Below are 13,611 nucleotides of genomic sequence, written 5' to 3' on the forward strand. Positions count from 1 at the left end.
CATGTAAATGGCTCATACTACAGTCTTTCCTTGAAAAATGCAAATTGCTCATCTTACCAAAAGAACACAATACACACATCTAAATAGACAGCCCATGATAGACTGGCTACTATGCACAATCCACTTATTGCAATTTGAACCCCTATTTTTCTATGAAGAGCCTTGTTTAAAACACTGATATACTGTGTGGAAAATACACAAAAAGACTTTAAAGCAGATTCACGTCACAATTGTGGTAGGTGGCAACACATAACTGGATGTAAAGGCAGATGTAAAAAGAGATAAAGGTGAAATGCAATTAACTTAAGTCAAAGGTTAAAAAAGAGCTCACAGGTAGGCAATCAAATTGGGTGAACAAATCCAAAGAGGCTGAGGCAGGATGGCAGTACAGGACATTGAAAACAGGTAATCAGGCAAGAAACAGATATCAGGATAACAGGCAATCGGGTACAAGTAGGAGGGATTGCTGGAATGCTATGGCAGCTTAATTGGCAACATAGACCATCTGGCAAAGACCCTCTGAAAACTGACATCTATATATACACTGGGGCTGATGAGGAGCAGCTGGGTAGGCAGGTGAGTGAGTCAGATGATATCTAGAGGAGGGGAAGTCACTGAGGGCAAATAGAGGGCAAATACAGCAAGACAGGATATGGAAAATTCCAGAATGGACACACTAGGAGTGGGAGGAAAAACATGGAGGCGATGGATGCTCAAGGGCATTGACGATCAAGGCTATACAATTGGAGCTAGGTCTGAGCACTGAGCTAGGTGGGCGATGGGAACCCAAGGCCAAGCTAAGACAAGCTTGACCCAGGAGACATGATGCCTGTGGTCAGGTGAGTGTGCATGGACCAACGCAGATCAGGATGCAATGTTGACCAAGATGGAAAGAGCCTCAGAAAGTGGGGGACTCAAGCCAAAGAGGCAGCCAGTGGATGGACAATCAATCCTGATGCCCATGGTTGTAACAGCAAGCTGAGGTGCAGTGACTGAAATCGTGAGGCCTTTCTGGCCACTGGAGAAGCTGATTAAGTGCTCTGGAGGGCATCCTGGGTCTTGGAGAGGCAGAGCAGGGCTGTTTGCGAGTGCTGCCAGACAGCTAAGGATTCAGGCAGAAAGTCTTGGCAGGATGGAGTGGTGGCAGGTGAAACATGTTGTAAGAGCAAGCTGTGAAGAAGGGGAAACTCCAGGCCACCGACTTGTGTGAAGAATAGCAGGAGACAAACTGAAACCAAAGCTCAGCAAACATATAGGCTCTAAAAAAGGAAATAGAAGTAGGCACCTATGAGGAAACATGAAATTGGTTTGGTGGAGAGACTGGAGCAAACTCTGAAAGGAGGATAGGTTGATAAAGTCTTGTACTGATGAACAGAATCAAGGACTGATAGACTGGACAGACAGGCTTTTGAAAAGACAGACTGAGAAGCAGATATGGGAACTTCCTAAAATGCAGGATAAGGGTTAGGTTAGGAAGCAGAAACCAATTCAGTCTCAGGTTCAGGTTCAAAAGCAGAAATGGAAAAGCAGAAACTGGCACAGGCTCAGACAGAAGGACAGGTTAAAGCTCAGACTCAGATACAGAGAAAGGTTCATGCTCAGGCTCAGACAGAAGGACAGGTTAAAGCTCAGACTCAGATACAGAGAAAGGTTCATGCTCAGGCTCAGACAGAAGGACAGGTTAAAGCTCAGACTCACATACAGAGAGAGGTTCATGATCAGTCTCAGACAGAGAGAAAGACAGGATGTGAGATGTGGGAGGTCTCTGACAGAGAGACAGAGCCAGGTTCAGGCAGTGACTAATAGAGACCGCTTCTCTGTTCTGAAATAGAGACAATGTTCTTGAAGGATCTGACTGCTTAAGACCAAAGAAACCAAGCTTTTTTTTTGCATTACCAAGAACTAAATTAATCTAATAATAACACTTTTATGGAGTACACATTCACGCTTTTCAAGGCAAAGCTTCAAGTTCCCTCTGTAAAATGTATCTATTAGGTGTAATCCCATGTTTATATAAACTGAGAATTACTCATGCTACCTTCTAAACAACCTGTCATGTGTCTTCATGGAGGCAGCTTTATACATGTTGGCTACTGTAGACTCATCTATATGATTACTGCCCCTCTCTCTCTCTCTCTCTCTCTCTTTCTCTCTCTCTCTCTCTCTCTCTCTCTCTCCCATTTTACCATGTGTTGCCATGGCTCACTGTGAGCCCTTTGGGCTCGGCTGTACTTTAATATTTATCAAAACTATTTCAAGTGACACGTTGCCTCTATTTTAATAGAGGCAGGATGGCCCCAGGTACAGCCAGACAAATGCATCCAAATATGTTCAAAAACAAGCTTACATCAAATGGAAAGCTGTCCATGTGGGTGCTTTCAGACTGATAAAAGAAATCTGAAGTGAAGGATACTTAAGTAATACTTTCAGTATTCTGACTGATATTCTTGAAATAATAAATGACTTGCTATATTCTACCTTCAACACCTTCAGCACAGTAGATGATTTAATTATTCCTCTATGTATGAATATTGTATTCTCCATGTCCTGACATGTTGCAAACATCAATAACAAATGATTGTAATTATAAAGTCAATGCCTGGGTTGTCCATTTCGAATAGGAACCCTGACATGGATCACATGCATGTAATGGTTTTTGTGAATAATTAATCTGGTGGGCTGCGCTGTCTCCAGAATACTAAATATTAACAGTCATCTAAAGTGATATTAGGGACCAGTAGTATCTGCAGCACAGCCAAATGAATACATAATTACTCAACATTTCACATTTTGTCCATAGAATCATCCAAGCGTTAGCATATTCCCCATCTGCATGTTCTGTATACATCCATCAGTAATGACACACACAAATACGTACACAGTAGTTAATGCTGGGACCAGCTGAGTGATCTGTCTTGTGTTTATGTTGTGGGTAAATGGAGTTCTGTGTTATTCAGGCAGGCATGCTCACTCACTGCTGCCCCCGCGTCTCCCTAGGCTCTGTTTCTAACCACTGCCACAGAAACACATCAATCATCTCTCATGCCCAGACACTTCGATGGACATGGAATATTGATATGGCTTTTAAGATGTGGGGCATGAATATGATCTCTGACACCTATCAGCCTTGCTTTGCAGCTGCTCTACATATAACCACTTAAGTATTGGTGGATCTGTGTTTATTTAAAGGCAACGTATAGCTGGTGCACTGACATACTAGAAGGGTAGTTTCCAGATGGAGAGTGCAAAAAACTCAAATGTTCATGATACTTGTCATTAGAACAAATATTTGTTCTTCATATAATTTCTGATTATTCTTGTTTCCCTGATAATAAATGGACAGGCGAGAGTTGAAGTGTTTGGTGCATCTTTCTAATTGTATATGGTTATCGTGTGTGTGTGCGTGTGTATTTTTGTATGTGTACAAATGTGTGTCACTGTTCCACAATTAACTGGTGAACGGAAACTTTTCCCTGCAGACGTCTCCTCATTACCTGCTGTGTGTACTTCGAGCTCACCCACCGTCTCCTCAACTGGAAAAAGAAGTGTCACCGTCACCATAAATAACATCGTCTCTCTTTCCCCCCTTCTTCTATTTTCACCTGGCAGTCCTAGCGTGCTTTGTGCAGCTCTCCATGCATGAAGATTTACTGCTTTATATATCATTTAAGAATCCCTTTTAAATCAACTCCCCTTATGTTCAGGAAGAAGAAAGATCGTCAGTGGATATATATCTTCTTGTATTTGCAGAACAGAGGTCTTGTCACATAAGCTGAACACATGATTTGCTAGGTGGCCTTTTATTAAGGTCAACCCGCACGTACATATCTGTACATATAATGAAAATGGAATGTAGACTTTTCTATATTCATAGTTTTATTTTGTTAGTGAATCATAATTATAATGTAATACTACTTACCATCATAATGTGATCAATGCACTGTATATTTATGCGTTAAAATGTTCCTTATCAGTGCGTGAACACATACTGTATTGTACACTCACAATCATGCAAACACACACAAACACACAGAAAAAGTAGTGTTATGAATGCTGAGCTCTAGGATGGCTAGTGCCTCCCTCGAAGTGCCTTTACAATGATGAGTGTAGAGCTTTTCCTCCTTTGCCTGACAGCCAAAATGGATTCCGTCCAAAAATGTGGTATCTTCCACCACCCTGAGCAGTGAAAAGGGGAGAGTTTGCAAAGTTCAAACAATGCGCTTTGGGTGTTAAAGAAACAGTTAAAGAGGCAAAAATGTGATAGATTTTGTACATAAAGAAATCCATCATATTTCTCAGGAGGACAAGCAGAATTTTCTCTGTCTTTTTTAAGCAATAGGACCACAACTTCTAAACATTTAGTTGCAGCTATTTTTGTCAAATACACACCTGTCTCTTGTCTGGTTTTCTGTTTACAGTACAGCTATTGCTTTGTGTATATTTAAAAAATAATTTTCCACCATTTTTGCAGTTTAATGCATTGAAATCATAAAACTTCTTGCATAATGACAGGAGTGGATAAAACATGTCAGCAGTCTGTGTATATTTATTTTGCAATATAAACAAAATAAACAGTATCAGGCTCCAACACAATCTTCTGTGTCAGATGTAAAAAAAGCCGAGGCACATATCTATCCATCTATCCATCAATTTTCTCTATACACACTTGCTCTTACAGGGTTGCGGGAGGGAGTCTATTTCATCTCACATTGAGCGAGGCAAATGAATGAATGATCAAAGATGGGGGAATATTTACATATCATTTTGATCAGTTTCTGGATACTTTGCATTCTTTGATGTAGTATGATTTCAAACATCATACCCAGAGATGTGGACTTTGTGACTTGGACTCCACTTAAGACATGATATCTCAGATTACCTGTCTGTGTGCATTTTATGTTTTCAGTTTCAATATTACATATTAATCATTAAAAATTTGATTTTCTTAAATTAAAAATCATTGTCAGTGTCTGCATAATGGCACCTGGTGTGCAAGCACGTACTGGGAGTGACATTGTCTTGACATAACCTGTGACTTGACTTGACCTGCCCAAGAAGAAATTACTTGGGACTTGCTGAAGACTTGAACCAAATGACTTGAGTCACATGTCGCAAATACCTCTCACCGCTGTGGAGGGTGAAGAAACGAAAGATGATGCAGCTTGCTGTAATCTATAGACTTTGAAAGGGAAGTTGTGTTGTAAGGGTATAGATGTTTGTATAAATAGCATCTTGTTTTTTTGCCTTTATCTCCTTCATTATGATTGGTGCAGATCTTATAGGGAAAAATGTATGTGACATTTGGATTTACACATGCCACATTTCAGGTTTTCAATTTGACTATTGACTGCAAGCATACAGTGTAGGTAGAGCGTTTGTATTTCTGATATTTTGTCTGCATGTGTAGTTGAGCCAAGAACAGTAAATAAGGAAATGTTTCTGCTGTCGTACAGTCATGGCTGATAGCAGAGTGAGACCATCTGTGTCCTGTGCTCTGAAAAGGGGGATGATGTTGTGGAAGTAGAGATGACGGGATGGAAACAGTAAAGGCCTGCACAACTGTTGGTGGTCACAGCCCAGTGCACACATCCCCCTGGCTGCCTTCAGGCTTGACCTGTGTATGAGCTCTGTCTATCCCTCAAAGTCTGAACACCTCTGGACAAACACACACTCAACACATGCAGTCACTAGTGCACACAAACAGATCTGCCTGTCCTGCAAATGCAGACAGGTGTGTGGACTCAACAAGATTTTACCACGACACTTTCATGCACACACCTACACACACATGCACATGCTTGGTTGCCACCTGGGAAGCAGATTTGACAAACACATCTAGTAGGTCACTTGTGGCGCAGGTGCTTCCTGCTGTTGAAATTGTAAAAATGCTCGCCTGTACCCACATAATCTCTGCCTCTCTTTTTCTGTGCATTCTGTGTCAAGATTACCCGTCAAACTGGTGTGTTCACATTCATAGAGTTTGGTTTTTGCCACTTTGATGTATGCTTTCATTGTATCCTGTTAATATAATGTTGGGCTACACTATAACCATGAATAAACAGCCAGTGTTGCTGTTATGCCATAACAGTGAGGATGCATGAGGTGCAGCTTCGGGTCTTACCTGTGTTGCAGGAGGAATGTGTTACAAAAATCTGTTTGCAGGATTTATTAGCATAACAAATCCTGGACTAAAGTGAGTTTGTGATTCCAAGTTTCAGAAAGCATGAATATGAAACAGTGCATCAGTAAATCTGTATGCAGATAACTGGATCGCATAGAGGGTGTCACAAGTTCAAGATGTTTTTCTCATGATCTCTAACTACTCAAAGTAATGTGTGGATTGCTGATGGAAAACACATAACTTACTTGGCGTAGTATCTGTATTAGGGTCACAAAGGGTCTAATATCTGGTGCTATGCAAAATGTGAAGAATAAATATCTCCATATACAGAAGAGTTATTCTCCCCCTGTAGCACTGTACATTACTGCTGATGTGTTACCAGTTGCAGTGCAAGACAGATTGTCCTTGCGAGACAATGTCTCACCACATGATCAATATCTATCTCTGTCTCCCAGTTAAATGAAAAAAAGACAATCTTCTGCTAATGTATCTCCTTTATTACTCGTATTTATCACCAAGCGAGATGAGAAAGAAAAGGAGGGCGGGTGGCAGCAGCTCGGCGTGTTGAATATGAACATAGTGAGTCACACATAACAGCCTGTCAGCTACAAACAGGGCAACTGAGTTTTCTCCCACCATATGTGGAAGTGTGGTTCTGTATGAATATGGTAAAACAGACCAGATTTTCATCTCCTCCATCTTGTATCTGCAGCGTGAATCCCGCTTCAGGAGTTTCGTGTTCCCCTACAGCCTTCCTTGACTGCCGCTTTAATTTTTGATGAATCTTGTAATAGCTAGAGCAGAATATATTGAGAAAGTGGCCTTTGTGCGCGTGGCGACAGGCGTGTTGGAGGGAGGGTGGCACCATATGTTGCAAAGTGGAGATGAAATTGGCTTTGTCTAAAATGGAGAGAAATCTAGAGAGTGTGCCGGAGTCCTGGAGGGAAGTCGAAGAGAGAAAAAGAAGAAGGGAAAAAAACCTCCCCCTCATTTCCTCATCACCTCCAACAAAGCAAGGTATTAAAGAAACACCTGTGGTTTGAGCAATGAAAGATCCAGAGCTTCCCCCCTCCTCTTCCTATCATCATCGACTCCATCTCTCTTTCACCCCCCTGCTGCTGCATCCCTTTCTGGCCTGGGGCATAATCTCTTCCCCAGACAAAAAAACGAAAGGAAGAGATGCTGACATGTAATAAAGCAGGACTGATTCTGGTTGTGGCTGAGGCTGTCCGCGGCTGCTGTTGGAGCCTGGTTTGTTTCCTGATTTTGGGTAGCAGAATGGACAGAGAGAGAGAGAGAGAGAGAGAGACAGAGAGAGAGAGAGAGAGAGAGAGAGAGAGAGAGAAGAGAGGCTGGGTATTTCTAGTGCAGAAAGATGAGATTACTTACTAACAGATGCCTGCTAATGAAGTGTTGACAGGCCGGGTGAAGGGCCAGGCGAAGCCACTGTATAGGAAATGATGGAAAGAGAAGGGGAAAAATGGACAGTGAAAAGACTGATGAATGCAAGGGAGGAGTGTGTGTGTGTGTGTGTGTGTGTGTGTGTGTGTGTGTGTGTGTGTGTGTGTGTGTGTGTGTGTGTGACAGAGATGGAGTGTGTATATGCGTGCAAGCCTATCTTAAGCTTCTGTTCTCCAGCCTCAGAACTTGTGCTGTGCTCCGTCACCAGGGGAACAGATAGCTTTTAGCAGGCTACCCTGAGGTGGAAAAGATGGTTCAGCCTCTCTCTTCTTATCGCTGTTACTCCCTCTTTCTTGCTCTCTCCTCTTTTCATCTTTCTTCTTCGGAGCATTTTGTTTTCCTTTGGTATCCCTGTGACACTTTTTTTCCAAGGCAGGCTTGAATTGAAATAAATGTATTTCTTCTCTCTTTCCATGCTGTTGCTGCTGTGGACATAAACCTTCTCTATCCAGAGCAGTCAGTGCTGTCATTGAAACATATTACCTCTGTTTCCTGCTCTCCTCGCACAGGTGGTGTCATATTTCCAAGGCTGTGAATGAATAACAGGGATCATTTCACGTTGACATTTTTTTTTTTATGGAAACTTATCAGCTTTGTTTACCATTTCTATTGTTTCCCCCTGCGAGCAGATCTGAGCCGGATAGCAAACATCGGAGACAGACCCGGTGGGTGATGAAACACAAGGACACATGCGGCAAGGAGGTGGGGAGCTGGAACGGCGTGGGGTCTGGCGAGCTGTAGTCTGACAGAGCAGGTGAAAGAGTTTTTTTTATGAAACAGGTTGGGAGCGCTGGAAAAAGGTAGCTGGTAGGAAATTCAGCACAGAAACTTAAAAAGAGAAGGGGGCATGCTATCAACTCCCTGGACCTGCACATCTGACAAAGAACAGCCACTTTTGAATTTATATAGCTTCTACCTACTTTCCCAGCTTGCTCACCTTCCATCCTACATAGGCACGTCAGAGGAAGCTCATGAAGGTTGTTTCTAACACTGTCTCCTCCTTTGTTCTCGGGAAATGAGCACTGAAGATCTGATGCCTCCTCCTCTGTTAGTGAACGAATGTACCAAGCAACAGCAATTTCCTTGAGCAGGCATTGCCTCCTGCTGCTCCAGATTACAGCTCATTAGTAGTTGCTGCAGAGAGACAGCCCACACCATGCCTCCCCTCTGATTCCCACATTGTTTCCTGTGATTTTGGTGCGGCACGCCATGGTGACAAAAATGGTAGAGGTGGTGGCTATAAAGGTTAGGGGGTTGGAAGACAGACAAAGACAGCAGTGAGGCAGTTGTTCACAGTTTGTCAGCGGCTGATGAACATGTGAGGAAGTCATTTTGGGGACTGGAATGGCGTTGAACTGAAAGGAAAGCTACAGGGTTGGTTGGAAATATGGGAGAAAATGTATGTTATGACACATGTTGATGCTGGATTGAGGTGAAAGTGACCTTCAGGTAGGTGTCAAGGCAGAGGTACAATTTGGGTAGGGCGAGGTTCAGTATTTGTGTCTCTTTCTTGTGTCTTTTGAATTACAATGGCAACAATGACAACACTTCCTCGAAAAATTAGTGGAGGTCATGAGGAGGTTATAGGGGTCATGTACAGGGTCAGTAGCTCGATTATATTGCATGAATAGGCAACAGCTTGTGGGATGCTTTGGCAGTTGAGCTCTTGTACATCTGCTTAAGTTTGTCTTTTGTCTTTCGTTTGCAAGAATAAAACACGTTGAGAGTGCCACTTTCAAACTGTCAGCTGTGCAAGGCAATGCGTGGTAATTGCCATTGAACAGCTTTGTGTTTCTGCGCATTCACATTCGTTATCTGTTTTTCTCCTCCTTCCTGTTTCAGAAGACCGGTGGAACTCAAGTTCCAGTCTCCTCACTATCCTTGGAAAAGTTTTGGCAAAGTTGCAAAAGGAAACAGATGCCAGATGTGTGTACTGTCTGTTGAGACTCTTAAACTAAACCCTTTTCTCTGCTTTTGTTTTAGCGTTTCCTGAAAAAAAAAACCCACATGGTTTGTAAATTTCCATATATATCAAATCACAACAATTACTGTCATTATCAGAAAGGATTGTAAATATAGTTGGAGTTAATAGTTTATTTCTTAATAGGAATCTTAGAAAAATTATGCAGCCTCTGTCTTCCCTTGTCCGGTATTAATTCCATTCACCGTCTTATATCATATCTAAGGAAAATAGCCAGTATTTCAAAATGATCACTAAGACAGTAATAAGATTCGGTTGATTTTATACTGCAGCTGTCAGTTGTTGTAACATCAGAGACGGAAAAAGAGATCATGAAGAGTAAGAATCGACCACTCAGATAGGGTCAGTTTCGGTTTACATCTTCTGCCTCTCCTCATGGGGTAGGCCTCCATCCATACACGCTTGGATGATTTACATCCACTCCATCCACTGGGGCCCCTTCAGACTGAATAAGCCAGGATGATAACAGTCTTGTGGGCAGTGGGGAGCAATGAAAAACAAAAAGACAGTCAGTATGCCCCATCCTCCGCCCACAAACACAGCTCTGAGCCATACTGCAGCACTGTACACTGCTGCCTGGAGTTGCTCTCCTTCCACTATCCATATCCCAACATGACCTCTGACCCTACAGTCATCCTGACAGGCAGAGCCACTGACAGCCTATCCCCTGAACTCATTCTGCCTCCATGTACACTGGAGCATGAAGCATGCGATATGTCAAAACTGAGATGATGGGATTCTCATTGTCAACAGGCATCAAACCAAACTAAGCCTTAATTACATTGCAGTGACTAGTGTGGAGTGTTTGAAATGTACAGCAATCTTTCCTTTACAGTAGACTTAGCTGTTGTCTGTATCATTAATAAGCACAAACTTTGATCATATATCTCTGCTGTATGTGCATTCATATGAAAACAAATGATTATTTTTTGAAGTATAGAGGGAGCCGAATTACACACATTTTTGATTCTGGTGGTGAAAAGCAGAAATAAATCTTCAGAATGTGTGACTTCAATTTCTCTGCATGTCCACACAGAGCCATGGCTATGAAATATGTTGCTTGTGTCTCTGCACTGTGGGTCACATTCAGCTGTTAGAGGATAAATTTTTTTTCTCCTTCCTCTCTTTTTCTCAGCTCTCCAGTCAAGCTAGGCTGACCACTCCTTCAGCATACAACCACAGCGCAGTTGACCCTGAAACAGCAAGTCTCACCTCAGACCGGCTTCGGGGTCAACCCATTTTCAACCTGAGCTGTGCAGACTGCCTAATGCTACGCTCATGAACCCAAACAATTCCACTTAATTCTTCTCTTTTAGAGTTGGAAAAACTTGTGCAACTACTGTTAGTGCAAGGTCAGATAATAAAAATCTGAACTAAGAGCCCTTCAAGAAGGAGCAGCATCAATCTTTAGGAGCTTTCAATGGCAGGCATTTGCTCTTGTCAGTTTTTCATTTTCTTGACCGGTAATGCAGTTTGAAAATGTATCTGCCATGTACCAGTGCTTGTCTCTGGTACCACCCCATCCCACTTCCCACCAGTGACGTCCCTTACCCCACACTATGTGTCAGCATGCCTGGGATGCTCACTCGGTCACAATCTCGACATCTCCCATCTAAACAATACTGTCGTCATTTGTCAAACCCCTCTATCTGTCTCTTCGCTCTGCGACTGCGAGAGCAGCAGAGTGATGCTGAGGTGTGATAGCTGCCAGTCAGGGACAATGTATTTGAGTGCATGTGCATCTACACACACACACTGTGTGCAGTTGATAGAGACAGATGCCCTGTGTGTTTGAGCATTCAGAGAGAGTGAGTGCGTGTGACAGACAGTCAATCAGAGCGTGATGAGAGGTAATCGCACAGTGGACAGATCAATTAGTTATTTTCTCAGGAGACAAACAGAAGAAAAACATCACTGTTCTCCAGGTAAATGATTTGCATTTCACCGCTCTTTCATCGCTCTCATCCTTCTTGTATCTTTATCTTTCGTTTTCTTCTAACCCCCCCATTTCTTCCTTCAGCGTGTCTCCCTCTCTCCCTCTCCACTTTGAATTTGGCTGTTTGGTTGTTTATCTCTGCTCATTTCTCCTCCTGCCTGTCTCATAGGGAGGGAGGTGGAGATCCAGCCGATCAGGGCTGAGTAATGGTATATGAGTGCAGCCCGTGAGCGATGAGAGCTCCGCTTGGCTGGATCATTTATACTGGGCCTTGCGGAGAACAAACATATGTATCTCAAAGCCATCAGAGACACTCCAAGGCTGGTTTGAGCATGAGCACACACATACACAGAGGTAAACAGAAAGCACACTTTAGGACATGCTATGTATCAAGTGCAAGCTCTGACCTCCTGAAGGGCAAAACTCACCATTTCTCTCATTTCTTTCTGTTTTACTGTCCCATGACATGTAGAGGAAAAGCTAGTAACAAGTGACCTAACATGGGTGAAAAGTCATCTGCTTCAAAGCTCCATCTTCTTGTTATCCTCACTTGTTTTCCTGCTGCCCATTCAGCCAGCATCAGCTCTCACATCAGCAGCTTGAATTCGTGGATTTAGGGTTGTAATGCATGTAGGTCATGTGCTGTTTTTTTCTGTTGTGTTTACTAGCTGTAGCGGCGGACATTCCCTGAGGTTGCAAAAATGTGGTACAGTCTCAGCTCTCACTGGAGATCACTCTGTCCTTCACACCCACTTAGAGCTGGATTCAGTCAGTGCTTGTCAGAGCAATTTTACACAGCAATCTTTATTTACAGGAATACCACCCTGCACACACACACACACACACACACACACACACGCTCACATTTTTCTTGGGAAGTTGTTGCAACCAACAAATATTGCTCTACTTCTTGCATGCATGCATACACACGCACATACAAATATGACCATGTGCTTCTCACTAATACAAAAAAAACATGTGCCATTTAATTTTACTGCTAACCACCACATCTTCAGTCTTATGTCCTCCTCTGTCTGTCTGTTGTTGCTCAGACATCCTCAGTTCTCAAGGGCTGGCCCAGCATGCTCTATTGCTGTTTTCAGTCCATCTTCTTCTTCTGTGTGTTGACAGGACCACCTGGTGCTGCTGCTAGTTGCCAGATTTTGGATTATCCTGCATAACAATGGGCCAAAGGACTGTTTGGACCAGCTCCATTCCCGAGCTGCCAGGGACCGCACTGCCTCTTGCCCTTCAGAGACAGTGGCTCTCCTCCCCATCGTAGCACACATGGATGCACGGCCGCTCTGGGATGATGCTCCCCCTCACACACATTCAACTGTTAATTAACGTGTCCTTGTGTTTATGGCCATCCAGTGGCCCACAAGGGAGTCAGTGAGGTCTACATTTGTGTACACACAGTCATGCACACACAGTGTTAAGTTCATACACAGCATGTCATTTGTACAGTTAACAAGTGCACAGTGGGCAAAACAGATGCATTTTAGTGATAGTAAAAAAGAAGAAAACTCACAATAAAAAATGTCTCAAAGGAATAAAAGCCTAATTCAACTTTGTGTGGGCTGAATAAGTACATGCAGACGTGTGTAACTGGGTTTGTGTGCACATAAAGGTGTGTGTAAAATGAAAAAGACAGAGTTGATGATTCTGTTTTTCCTCACAGTGACTATTAACTATAATAGACTGTACATTACATGTCTGCAGAACCATTCTTTGCATCTCTACAACCTGGATTGACACCGGCATATACGGCCTTCAGGTGTCCAGACAGACAGACTTGTACTGTATGATAGTCTAAAACAACATTACTGAGGTGGAGTAGACACTCAGATCACACTGCAACTGTCAGAGTCATGACCCAACTGGAATAGACTGAAACCTGTGAAATAGAACCAGCCTCTCACCGTCTGAACCACGAACCAAATCTGTCACTCAAACTGCAAATGGAGACCACGGAGACGTAAGATGAGAGAAGGGAAAAGAGAACGATACCGCGATAGAGAAATAAGGTGAGAGAGCAAAAAAGAAAGCAGAAGAAACAGAGAGAGAGAGATAGAGAGAGAGAGAGACAGAGTAACAGTGAGGAAATCTAAA

At 42.9% G+C, this 13,611-nt stretch overlaps 1 long non-coding RNA gene across 3 annotated transcripts in view; it reads left to right on the forward strand.

Annotated features, from left to right (window-relative positions):
- LOC127352100 (uncharacterized) overlaps window positions 1-13,092 on the forward strand; it is a 152,880-nt gene extending 139,788 nt beyond the window's left edge. For all 3 annotated transcript variants that reach the window (XR_007881036.1, XR_007881037.1, XR_007881038.1), the window contains exon 3: window positions 12,631-13,092. This is a non-coding gene — a long non-coding RNA (uncharacterized LOC127352100). The remainder of the gene's footprint in view (window positions 1-12,630) is intronic.
- Window positions 13,093-13,611: the final 519 nt, after the last annotated feature.

This window comes from Dicentrarchus labrax, unplaced genomic scaffold (genome assembly GCF_905237075.1).
Source record: "Dicentrarchus labrax unplaced genomic scaffold, dlabrax2021, whole genome shotgun sequence".
Classification (NCBI taxonomy): Eukaryota; Metazoa; Chordata; class Actinopteri; family Moronidae; genus Dicentrarchus; species Dicentrarchus labrax.